The following is a 13,702-nucleotide window of genomic DNA, read 5'->3' on the forward strand; positions in this document are numbered from 1 at the left end:
GTCCTGCGACCATGAGAATCCCCCCCCCCCCCCGAACATTGAATATGGAGAGCGCCAGCGCAACGGTTACACAGCGAGGATCACTGGTTTTCTGCGATGCCTGACATTTAACCCCCTCACCGGCCGCTCACACCCACATTAACTACTTCCCAAAGAATCAAGATAAAATAAGCCTTGGCCCTGATTCACTCTAAAGGCCCCCATACACTATACGATTTTGGGACGATTTCATCCGATTTCGGCACTTTGGGCCGATAACCGGATGAAATCGCCCCAAAATCGCAGGTGTGTGATATATGATCCGATGCGCGGTCCCGTGCGCATCGGACCGGATCAGGGAGGTCGGACGGTCAGCACATAAGATCATCCGACCTCCCTGTATGCTTTGCATATGCCTGCCCACCTGACAGGCATATGAATGCAGACACCGGGGGGCGGGGGAGCACTAGCGCGCACACACACTGACCTGGCCGGCATGCTGTGATAACAAATAGCAGCGCTGCCGCTGCGGGACGGCACGCACAGTGGCGGCTATTAGATTTTTAAAATACCTGTCAAATGACCGGCCGTTCTGTGATTGGCTGAGAGTTCTCTCACTTTTGAGGTCAACAAAATGGGGTCGCCAATCAAAATTAGGTAGGGAGGCATGTGATTTGTCTAACATGTATTACTGTATACCCCTCCCTTACTACATCTCACATTGCCTCCACAAAATAATGTTTCAAAGTTAGCACTTTGCAGGAGCTTTATGTTCTTCCAGCCTTCTAAAATCCCCTCATACACCAGAACAATGGTCCAGGATGCACAATCTCGACGGGTTGTGCAATGGATCATGTGGACATCGTGTGCACATCGTGCATAATGTCGTTACGATGCACGGTCCCGTGGTCGTAAGTTCCACCCTTAGATCAGATGTGCTGCACAACAGATCTGTCGGCTCTCATTGCGGTCGTAAGCAAATCGTATGTGCTTTTTAAGTACATATGATTGCTTATTTGATATTGAATAATATAATAATATATTGGTCAGCATAACAGTCAAAACATTAATTAACCATTTGTTGAAAAACCAAGTAATCCCCTGTATTTCCATTATGCAGCTCAGGGGAGATGTTGAAGAGATGTTAAATGTCAAGTGCGCTATAACCAGCTCTGTTTGACACCTACAATGAACCAGTATTTATTGGAAGCAGATAATGTAGAGAATAATCACTTTGGTACTTGTGTATCGCATTGCATCACATGCCGTTATGGTATGGCATGCGATGCGATTTTGACGCTTATAATGGCATTTATTATACTATAGCATTAAATGACATATAATGTCATTTATTAAGGCCCCCCCCCCCATTATCGACGTGATCTCGAAGCGTAGCGAGCGCAGCGAGCCCCGCGAAGGGGACGTGTATTATGTTACATGTATTATGCGTCCCCTTGTGGGGCTCGCTGTGCTCGCCACTCTTCGGGCTCGGTGGCTTGCTGCGCTCGCCACACTATGTAAAATCAATTCCACGCCGACGTGGATAGTGGGGGTATGAAAAGGTCGGTCGGACGTTTGCGGCCTCCGCTCACCACGCTTCTGAATGACGTGGATAGTGGGATATGTCATTTTACCATTAAATGGCATTATTCTATGTTCCATCAGATCCGATATCTCATCGCATCACATGCCATACAATAATGGCATGCAATGCGATGCGATTTTTTATCGCATCCTATCTTTTTACAAAGCAGTGAATATATTAGATAGGAAAATCGCACATACAATATGGCATGCGATGCGATTTCACTACCGTGAATAGCCCTCTACGTAAATGGAGTAGTAATACACAAGTACCATCACTTTTCACTGCATTAACTGTATGACAAAGAAAAATCATCAGATATCATTAAAGTATGCTGGTCATCTGGGCAGCACACAAGATCTCACAACCTTTGCCAGATCTCACCCATGTGCAGTGGGGGAAGTAAGACACGGCACCTCAGTACTAGACTGATGTGGTATGGCTCTGCCAGAAATTTCTGAAGGGGGGGGGGGGGGGGGTTCTGTTCCCCATTGCTACAGCCAAGATGTTAATACATCTCAGCATTATTACATACCACTTTGGCTTGATAAGAGGTAAAGCAGGAAGAGCTACAGTGGCATATGACTATTAGGATGACAAAGATAGCATGGTATTAAATATGACATAACATACAGTAACATAATAGTAACAATGCTTATGCAAAAAACAACAGAAAAAAAAAACATTCCTTGCATCTGATCTAATCCTGGTGCTTACAAGTAGAAAGTGTGGACAGAACAACTAGTGTGGATCGTAGGGTTGACAGTAATTAAGATGACAGCGTCTAGGGTGTTTCTACAAAAGGTCAACATGCTGAAGGTCAACAATGGAAAAAACTGGGAGTCCTTCGTTCCCCAGCACTAAGGAATCCACCTTTGAAAAAGCAGTACCGCAGTGTCAGTGACACACTTCAGTCACCTGCTTTTAACTCTTATCAGCCACCCACACTTGCTCTACCACTGCTGCTGCCTACCTGGACCAGTCACCCTCCATCCACACATTGGCATTGACACTTATAGACCTGGACTCTTTGATGAAAACTCCCCATACCCACCGAAGGATCTGAGAAACATACGCTGCATTACTTACAAACATGGACTCATGCCTTTAGGGGTGCCAACGTGGTAAATACACCCTTTAGAGGGACATATCATCATTGCCGGAAACCGATTATCCCACATGACTGGCTGCTTCACAACACACCCCATGGCAGTGCCCATATTACCTTGGTACATTATACTCATTCCTTTGGGTTACATACAGACTGCACACGCTGGAAAAAGCATTCGATGGTATGCGGCTTGCAAATAGATTTGCAGCTAATTGATGATTTCGCTAATATTCGCTAACCGTGCTCAGCAATTCACACGCTGGCGGGGCAGCGTATACCAGATTGCAGGGCTCAGCAATTTACCAGAACAGATATCAGGGGTCAAATGAAATAGGGATTGAGGATCAGAAAGTGAGAAATTTTGGGAAAGTTTTCACTTTTTTTAAAGCGGCAATCAATTCCAAAGCAAAATCAACCTGGTTTTTCAGTGTAAATGATTGCCAATTACAAATAAAATGGTAAAATTCTCCCAAACTCTCTCAATTTCTGATTCTCTCGCCCTAATACATTTGGCCCCGGGTCTGAATAACCCCCTTAGTAATAAATCCCTGTGAAAACCATCAGGCATGGAGGATGAAGCGTGATGGTCCGGGGCTTTTTTTGCTGGATTTCTATCCAGAAACTTGTTACTAAATAAACTGGTATCCTGAAACAAAATGACAGATATATTGCAGCTACAGTACATGCTGCATTCACAGTTCTATGCCTATTTTAGGCTTACTGAGGGGGTGTTTTAAGAGAGGTGACGGCCCACCTGCAGCCTCTGTTGCGGACCCCCTCCTCACATTATACCAGAGTCTACTGCACAAGCGTAGGTCTCTGGGAGCACAGAGCCCGTGCCTTGTTCCGGGGCCATTGCCAGTAGGCATGCCAAAAACAATCATAAAAGGCCACAGTGGCAATTTTCCAGGTGATTTCTGTCTGCAGTGCAGAGACCGCCGTGGGAATCCGGAAGGGTAAGTATAATATATGGTGCAGCGTATGACATGTGAGCACCCCTGGATCCAGGGTACCATACTGTCCATTTAATCCAGGAATTTTATGAATTATTGGATTTGTGTTTGAATTACTCATTTGGAACACTGTATTGGTACGGCTTTTACCCAACTGATATAGACCTGGTCTTGACTTTTTTATTGACAGGAAAAATGCAGTACATTGCAAAAATAATATGATCAAACAATAAAACATGATTTATTAGAAACAATAAAACAAATGATATATGACGGTATCCCATGACTATAGTAACATCGCAAGGGCTAAACAAGATCAGACAATGCCAACAGTGTATTAATATGGAGGATCATTACTTAAAGATTCCAAAAGATACCACGAGGTGTGAGAGAGTTTTTAAGGATTATTTTCAAGGGAGGCGACAGATTTCGTACATATGGCAACCATGTGTCAAAAAAAATTTCAGTCATTTTCTGTTTTTTGTAGTGTAGTTTCTGTCCAGTCCATCGAGAACAAATGGGATATTCTGGGGAAGGCCAAGGACATGGGGGATGGATCTGGAGAGATCCATTGGGATAGGATAGTTTTTTAATGGTCACTGCCAGTTTAATGAGTAATAAACGGTTACTAGGTGTTACCAGGTGTTAACAGGTGTTAAATGAGAGAAATAGGTGCCCCAGAATGCCCAAGACTTTATATATTCCTAAAGGGAGAACCAAAGAGATTTCACAACAGTACAAGACCATATGCAATGAACAATATCTGCATTAGGATTTGCATATTTATAACAGGTAGTGTCTGGAGCCTCCCCTATAAGGTGTTTAAGTCTTGGGGTAAAATATGATCTATGTAAGATCTTCTGGTGCATCTCCATGTTGGAGACAGAGACTAGGCATTTGTTTAAAAACTGGTGAGATTTTAACATAGTTTTCATAGTTAAGTCAGGAAAGTCAATCTGCCATTTTAACATACCTCTTAGTGGTTGTCTATTGATAAGCATGAGCGACAGAGATCATATACATTAGAAGTCGAGAGGGACCTATCCAGTCTTACATGTAACAGTCTGTCCAAGGTGCACAATGCATTATCGAGCCGAGAGTGTTTTAACACAGACTGAGCATAACTCCCTGCCTGTATATAAGCAAACTAAGAAATCTGAAGATGTGGGCATTTATCTCATAGTTGTGTGTAAGATAACGGAGAAGATTGGCCACATATTTGAGACCACCTAGATACAATGATTTAATTACTTTTGTGAACCTATTAGGAGGGAAATAAGGGTTACCCCATAGGGGAAAAAATGGATGTATGTTTAGAGGCTTTCAGAGCGGATTAGGTCAGTCTCCATGCCACACATGTAGAATTAAGGAGGACATTGTCTGGAAGAGCATGGGGAGTCAATTGTAATAGGGATATTAGGTGGATATCAGGGATAAAACTGTTCATTAGAATAGTTGGTATATGTATTGGTTCCTGTAATCCGGTCTATAGCTATCCTGTAATTGACTGCTAAGACATATGTTCTGAGGCAGGGTAAACAAAGTCCTCACTGTTCCCTTTTTTGGTGCATTTTGTACAAAGATACCCATGGTCGTTTACCAGATCACAGAAATTTTGTGAGGTGTTTGTTAAATTTGACAATATCTTTCTTGGGCGGGATAATTGGGAGCATTTGTAGGACACAGATAAATCAAGGGAAGGAGATCATTTTATAAAGGTAACATTTACCCAGGTAGGACAGGGGTAAGGGCGGGATGTATCAACATACATCGCCGCCCTTCGCACGGCATCCGCCGCAATGCTACCACATATGTACTAACATATGCGGCCAGCATCGGGCTGCGGTAACGGAGACCCCCGCGATACCTGTGATGTGGGCTGCGGGGGTCTCCGTCACCTCCCGGCGGCTGCCAGCGTCCCCCTGCGTCTCCTCCTCCCCCCTGAAGCCGGATGTCCTCCCGGCTGTCACACCAGGGGGAGGAGGAGGTTAAAGGAGGACAGGAGGGGGGGGCGGCGCGCGGACGGCGTACGGCGGGCGGCGAAAGAAGCCCATAGGCTTCTATAGGGTATTGCCACCCTCTGGGTGGCGAAACCCTGGCCAGCAAAAACGGGGCGAACCGGTGATGATACATAGGAAAATGCGGTAAAACAGGGGTTTTCCCGCATTTTCCCTTTAGTACATCCCGCCCTATGTGAGCCCATTTAGTCAGCATTCGTTCTAGACCATAATGGTTCATAGTTTAATGAAGGGCCGGATTAAGGGAGTGCAGAGGGGGCCAGTACCCTGTGTTTTTTTTGTTTTTTTTGCTAAAGATTTTGTGCATGGGAGTGGGGTAGTGCTGCAGCTTCACCTATCTGCCAATGTGACAATGATTAATGGTGCTGAGCATCGGGAGCCAAGGCACACTGACTACAAAAGTGTTCAGTGCATTACTGGGAGTTGATTAAGTCCCATGAGACTTTGCAAAAGAGGTCAGAGGCTGAGAGGCTTGTGGAGCTCATTATATGCTTCTCAGGCCCATGGAGGACAGCAGAAGCAGTGGCCTTGCCATGGGAGGGTTTTAATTAGAGGCAGCAAAGAGCCTGCCAGGGCTCCTACAGAGTAAACTACAGAGGGACAAACACAGGCTTTTCATGTGGTATTTTATATACACCCCTGTTGAAGACTGGTTGGAATCCAGTCGAAACGGCTGTTGGGTCAGCTACTACACTGTCTTTATTCATATATATATATATATATATATATATATATATATATATATATATATATATATATATATATATATATATGGATAATAGCCTGGCACTCTCCTTGTTAAAGGTCTCTGTGGTCCGGTGCTCTCTGTCCCTTTGGGGGGAGGTATATGCTGCAACGAATAGGCACTCTGGACACTTTCAACATTCAGTCAAATAGAAAATAAGACACAGCTCACACTAGCTGCAGTTGTCAACGTTTCGGGTTACTACCCTTTATCAAGACAAGATTGATAAAGGGTAGTAACCCGAAACGTTGACAACTGCAGCTAGTGTGAGCTGTGTCTTATTTTCTATTTGACTGAATGTTGAAAGTGTCCAGAGTGCCTATTCGTTGCAGCATATATATATATTTATATATTTATTTATGTTTATATTAAAAACCCCTACAGTTACCCATTGACCACGTTTATACTGCCTTTACTCTGTGTTTTGACAGTGTAATATTCTCCCGTGCAGATTGCGGCCATTAATGAGAAGTAGGAAGTGGGTCCCCGAAGGCTTAATCCAGTCCTGGTTTAATGGTTTAATATGTATAGCTGGGAGGGATGAGAGGGAATATCTACTAGATAAGTTATCCCATTCATGAAAGCCCATTTAAAATGGAAGGAGTTACCCCAACCTAGTTTAGCTTCTGGAAAGAAAGCCAGTGCTTCTGATTTTGTAGAATTTATTTTTAACAACCCCACCTTTTCATATTGTCCACGTCTTGACTTTAATCCTGCTATTACTATTATTATATTCCACTCTTGCTGAGTCTGTCCTGACTTCAACCTTGCCTTTCATGTCTCTGATCGTAAAAACCTATTAAATACTCTGGTTTGCATCTGACCTGTGCATGGAGGTGAGTACCAGTATTCAGTATTTGGTCCTTTGAAAAAACAAATCAGTGTTGATACCATGAGGGATAATTGTTAAGGGACTGAACTTGGAAAATAAAACATGAACTGTATCTCTCCTCTTCACAAGATTTTTGTCATATGATGGTGACTAGCTATTGAAATAAGAGAATCAATCTACAAAACAAACCTATATATGCTTGTATACAGGTCACTGTATGATCTTTTCCTGAAGAACATTATGTCACTTCTATATAAAGATCTCTAAGGTTATTACAATATAAGGCAATGCCTACCTGGTGTAAAAGTGAGGAAGTCGACCTGTCACACATCAGCATTGTCCGTGTGTGTGACGGAAATGAGATAACATGTTTCTCTCCCATGAATAAGACATACTGCTATTTCAGGATTCAGTCTACGGAAACCCTTAATGAATTATAATGCAGGGGGTGTTGGACAAATCACTATTCTTAGTCTTTTTTTCCACTGAGGTCTGGAAAATGCATTATGTTATACAAGTAAAGATGACAGTTTGGTATCTCTGGAGAACACTTATGTGTGAGATGAAATAGAGGTACATAAGTAAGTACAGGTTTTAGAGAAAATGAATCCTGGAACTTTATTCCTTGCTTAGATAATGTACAGATGTATTAATTCTACTTGTCACCTCTAAGAGAGTTCCCACATGATGCCTTTAAAAAACAATATAAAAATAAACACGTTTATGTGTTGTTATATTGTATTGTTCTTGTGGGGTGTCTGAATGAAGAGGCCCATCTCATATGCTAGTATGAAGATTTTATGGGAGTTTTGTCTTTATTTTGTCTATAAAATATTGTGTGTATTTAGGTGTGGAAAATCTGTTATATAAGGCCAGTAGCAGAGTTAGTCTAAGTGCCACAATACTTTCCCAGAGAAGCTTTTATGGCATCAGCTGAACAATGTCTTTAAATACAAATTCAATGTCTACATAGCGCTTTCTAGTCACCAGTGGCATCATTGGGGTCAATGACTCCCAATGCACTGGACAGGGTGCATGGCCTCACAGTAGAACACTTGTTGTTATCACTCCGAGTGTTGGGCTGCCTTTACAGACTCATCTGGCTGCACTGCTGGCTCCCATTTTGTAGCAAGAGCCAAGTGCTTGACATAATGTCATCATGCAGCATTTGACTCCTGTCACTGAGGAGAATCTGGCAGAGGGTTACACACAACTTGGGTTTGACTGGCCCACAAGGAAATAGGGGAAACCCTTAGTGGGCCCCAATAACTGGGGCCTACCTACACCTCCAAAGATCAGGTTCCAGCCTGTGTGGTTGAATTATATATTATACATCTGTTACCTCATACTGCATAGGACTATGTTAGTATGTTGTATTCTCTCCAGTGCATTGCTGTTATTAATCTGGTATATTATCACACATGAACTAGGAGTATTTACTATATATATTCATTAAGGGGCCCAGACCATGCACTTTCTAATGGTTAGCCAAGCCTCTGTGGCAGATGGCCACAACCCCCTAGAAATTGGCCACCCCCCTACACATAGGCGCCTACCACTACATTTCCCCAGGGAGCCTTTGTGTCCCAGTCTGACACTGCAAAAAACCTCTAGTGACACCACTGATTGGCTCTGAATTATTATTACATTAATATTACATTAATGCACTGGACTGTCCCATGCAAAGGATTATTTACTGTGTAATTAAGGCAAAAAAGCAGTGAAGGTAAGGCAAACAAGGTAAGTGTCTGTGGGGCCTATCATTTATTAAAAAATCCAAAACACACCCAAAAATAGCATTCAACTATTTCCTGCATCTTGGTGGGAAGCTCTAACATCCGTGGCCCCACTTCGCTGGCTACCACATCCAGAATAGTCGCATAGTCACTAACATATGCAATTATTAATGCAAAGGACATCTCTTACGATAAGACACACTGCGATGCAGAGTTGTCCCTGGACTTCTAGGTCTGAGACCCAGGAGTCCCTCTGCGCATGTGCAGAGTGATGACACCAGCCAAGGGGCATGCTGAGAGGGATCCGCGATGGATCCCTCCAGGGCCGGTGCTAGGGTGTCCAGTGCCCTCCTACAAACCATACATTTTGCGCCCTTTCACATTGCCATTGCAACAAGCATCAGCCCAATTGTGGGAGTGTATGCATACACCATCTCAGTGCTGTGTCCGCAAATTGTTGCAGGCACTAAAGGTGCCCATACACGCTGCGAGAATCACATATGTTATGGGCTAGATCGAATCGCACGGCATGCATGCAATGTGTGTGGGATGCGATCCGAAAGCAGTACAAAAAGTATGTGCAGCACATACTTTTTGTACTGTGCGATGTGATGCCCGCAGGAGCGCACATTGCATCGCACGCTGCTATTGCAGCCTGTATGACCACCTTTAGGCACATAACCCAGCCCAGTATTTTAAAAGTGTCTAAATTAATATAAAAAAATCTACATTTATTAAATTTATTTTTATAAACATGTATAATAAAGACTGACTGTTCTTTTGCTGTTTAACTCTTGTGCAGTCCCTCCTCTTCTATCTGCGTAGTCAGGACGCTGAGGACGCAATTACACCCCTCTCGTGATGGAGGGGGAAAGGAGGGGAGAGAAGGAGGAGATGGAAGAAGAGGGGCCGGAGTGTTGTGGACTGGCAGCGGCACTGGCACAGCACACTGAGAAGAGGGAAGGAAGGGGAGGCGGCGCTGCTGCCTGTTCGTCATTTGATTGACAGCTGACAGGCGCAGGGAGCAATGGGTAGGGGGCGGATCCGGACATGACATGTCATCCAGGCATTCACAGACAGCGCTACATGCCTCAGCGCAAGTGTCCGTGAGGAAGAGGGGGAAGGTCACAGGAGGAGGAGTGTGTGTGTGCGGTGCAGGGAGATGCTCAGCCTCTCCATACTGTGGCCCGCTGTCAGACAGGCACTGCGGGTGGCGTGCAGGCTGTGTGCACTCGCGGGGCAGGGAGCAGCTCTTTATACTGCCACCTGCCCGTTGTCAGGCAGGCGCTGCGGGCAGCGTGCAGGAGGCAGGGACAGTGAGGGCTGAGGCAGCTTTAGCAGGGCCGGTGCCACCACTAGGCAGGACTAGGCATTTGCCTAGGGCGCCGGCCACTGGAGGGTGGTACTGAGCCGCCGAGGTACCATAGAGAGGTACCAGAAAGCAGGGAGCGGGTAAGACTGTAGTCCTCCTCCCTCTCCCCTCCCCGACCCCCATCCCGCCTGTTAATTAACGCTGTGCCCCCGCGCCGCCCGCTCCCTGCTCCCCGCTGGGGGGATTTCAGCGTGGCAGTATCGCCAGCGCACACACCATCCCCCCCCCCCCCCCGTGCCGTATCACACCACCTCACCCCCCCCCCTCCCCGTGCCGCATTATCATCTGCACCCACCCCCCCGGCGGGCAGCGGGCGGCGTAGGGGGTTTTGCCTGGGGCGGGTGGGGGGCTTGCACCGGCCCTGAGCTTTAGCAGAGCAGGGAGGGAGACAGCGCCTTTTCAGCATGGCGCCTCCCTGCTTTGCAGGAGCTGCTGAGATCCCTCACACAGCACTGCGGAGAGAAGCCCATAGGCTTCTATAGTGTATCTCCAGCTTTTGCTGGTGATACCCCTGCAGCGGCACCCCGGCGTGCGGGTTTTAGTGCATTCAAAAATGTGGTAAATACCCTGAAAATGGGGTTTAGTGCACCCCCTCCTTTATGACTTATTAATGTAATATTTCTTCATTCTATGTGACAGGTTCACAAAGCCCAAAATCAGCACTTTTTTAAGCCTTAACTAATGCTTAAAAATATCCAGTATTTCAAATGAGGCCTCCGGACCACTATACTGTACATCCCAATTGTATTTAATAAATAGGCAGTCAGATGTAATGATCAATTCAGGGGTTGTTTTACACCACCCATCAGAGGCGTAGCTAGGACAGAGCCGGCGGAGCACCAGCTCCGGGTGCTGACATGTCACCTGGCGCCGTAGCTCTGCCGCAGGCTCCCCCACCCTGCTCGCCCGCTGTGCCCGGCATCAGTCTGCAATGCACTGGGGACAGTTAAAACCTGGCGAGCTCTCTCACTGCGCATGCGCCAGTTTAGGACGCCGGAGGCAGGGATGCGCCACCATGACGTCATGGTGCCGCATCCCTGCCTCCGGCGTCCCAAACCGGGGCCGCCGCCGGGGTACTGCTAGCCAGGTTTTACATTTCCCCATTGACTGATGCCAGTCTGTCTGTATGTAGCATCATCCCCGCAGCACATCTGCCCATCTGTGTGTGGCTGCCAGGTCTCACTCTGTATGCCGCTGCTGCCTCGTCTCTCATCTACTGTGTGTGTGCAGGCAGCAGTCACTCAGCTCAAGGAGACAGCTGTCTCCTGTCTGCACTTTGCACTGCACACGGATGGCCCATTTCTGGAGAAAAACAACGAAACATACAGTACAGTATATTAGGAGCAATTTTCTATCTCCCCCTTCCAGTAGCCTGTCACTTGGTACAGTCTTGCTGGGCGTCGTGATGTAATGACGCTGTACTGTATTTTGCAGTGTGGGTCCTTCCCTTTTGCCACCATCGAGGAGCTCCAGGCTAGCAGCAGGATAAAAACAGCTAAAACAGTCGCCCGCAGCTCCACTGCTGTCCCTAGAGGCTGTCACTGTGGCTGTGGTGAGTCTCTCCTGGTCCTGGCTGGCAACTTCACCCTACATTTTTATTTATACTGATTTTATATGTATACTTTTATATATATATATATATATATATATATATATTTGCTGTGCGCATGGGTGACCAGCACTCGCCTGTTGATACACTCATGCTCATTCTGTTCAATATACAATGTCCTAATAGTACTCCCCTATTAATGAAGCATAGCCCACAGTGAGAACACAGAGGTCACTGTTGCCATCCCTGCGGGCACAGCGGGCATCAACATCATGGCGCCGCATCCCTGGCACCAGGGGGAGCAATCTGTGGAGTCCTGTTATTATTATTATTATACAGGGGGAGCAGCCTGTGGTGTCCTTTTATTAAACAGGGGGAGCAGCCTGTGGTGTCCTTTTATTATACAGGGGGAGCAGCCTGTGGTGTCCTTTTATTATACAGGGGGAGCAGCTGTGGGGTCACGTTGTGATTATACAGGGGGAGCAGCCTGTCAGTCCTCTTAGCAACGAGCAAGGCCAGTCCCCCTATGCAACGAGCAAGGACAGTCCCCCTTTCCGCCGCACAAAGGGGGGGCGCAAAACATGCTACACCACTGCCACCCATACACGGTGCTGTGCGATATGATGTGCACAGGAGTGTGCATCACACTGCACCGGTTAATTGCACTGTGTATGGGCGGCATTAGAGCAGATCTTACTAAGAGTGAGGCCACCAAGTACAAATGTCTGTTGCAACTACTGAATGAGGTTTGCAGAATAATAAAGAATTTCTGATTTTTAGAACCCTCAGACATTCATCATATGTAAAGATGCTAGAGCTATACAATAATTCAAGTTGGTGACACATATATGTCTATAACTGATGATGCAACATTAAAACCCTTAACTGTAGTTATCAAAATGTTGCCATAATGGAAAAGTTGATTGGAAATGTTTCCAATCAATAACCACTTTTAAGCACCATTAAGCACCATTAATTCTCAATAAATGGAATTAAACTACTGTAGTTGATACACTGATTATTCATATTTACCTTTCTTTGTATTTGTCACAGATAATATATTGTTTCTTATCATTCATACACTGATATTTTATTAAAGTTACATTGCTGGCAGCAGCAATTGAATGGGTACCATTTACCCCGTGCCAAAATACAGTGATATATTGTATACACATGCTGCCTATCTTATATAATGTAATTTAGGCTCTTCTTGCACTGTAAAAAACAAAACTGAATATTGGATCTTGCAGGTACACTGTGGCTCAGGCTAAAGTGCCTCATTTTAGTAGTGTAAAATCATCAACACCTCATCATTAAGTTGGATCCACTGGGCAGAAAGTGTAGGCGCAGGTCATTGCAGCCCCTGAAGTTCTACAAAATATATACTTGAGACTCCATCGATAAAACAAGAAGGCATATTAGGTAGTATGGAAAGTTGGATAGTTGACATTCACCCTGGCGAACCAGTCTGCAGTTGATTCCAATTGTTCCATAATCTGGGACATCTTTAACATAGGAACCAGGCTGAATATGTTTTCACTGGAGAAACGGAGGTTGAGAGGTGATATGATTAGTATGTTCAAATACAGGATTGGGAATCATATGGAACTGGGAGATGATTTGTTCACTAACAGGCCTATACTTATGTATTTGAGACAGGTGAGATTCCTTAGTGGGTCAGTGGAACCACACTTACTTTTCAATCCTGTCTCGAGTTCACAAAGCAGTTTCTTTAATTTCCAACAGTAAGGATGCTTCTTCAGCTTCCAAGACACTTACTTTAAAATACTCCAAAAGGTATCTTTAAAACTCCTCTCTCATA

Source organism: Crinia signifera, chromosome 3, assembly GCF_055691185.1.
Source record: "Crinia signifera chromosome 3, ASM5569118v1, whole genome shotgun sequence".
Taxonomy (NCBI): domain Eukaryota; kingdom Metazoa; phylum Chordata; class Amphibia; order Anura; family Myobatrachidae; genus Crinia; species Crinia signifera.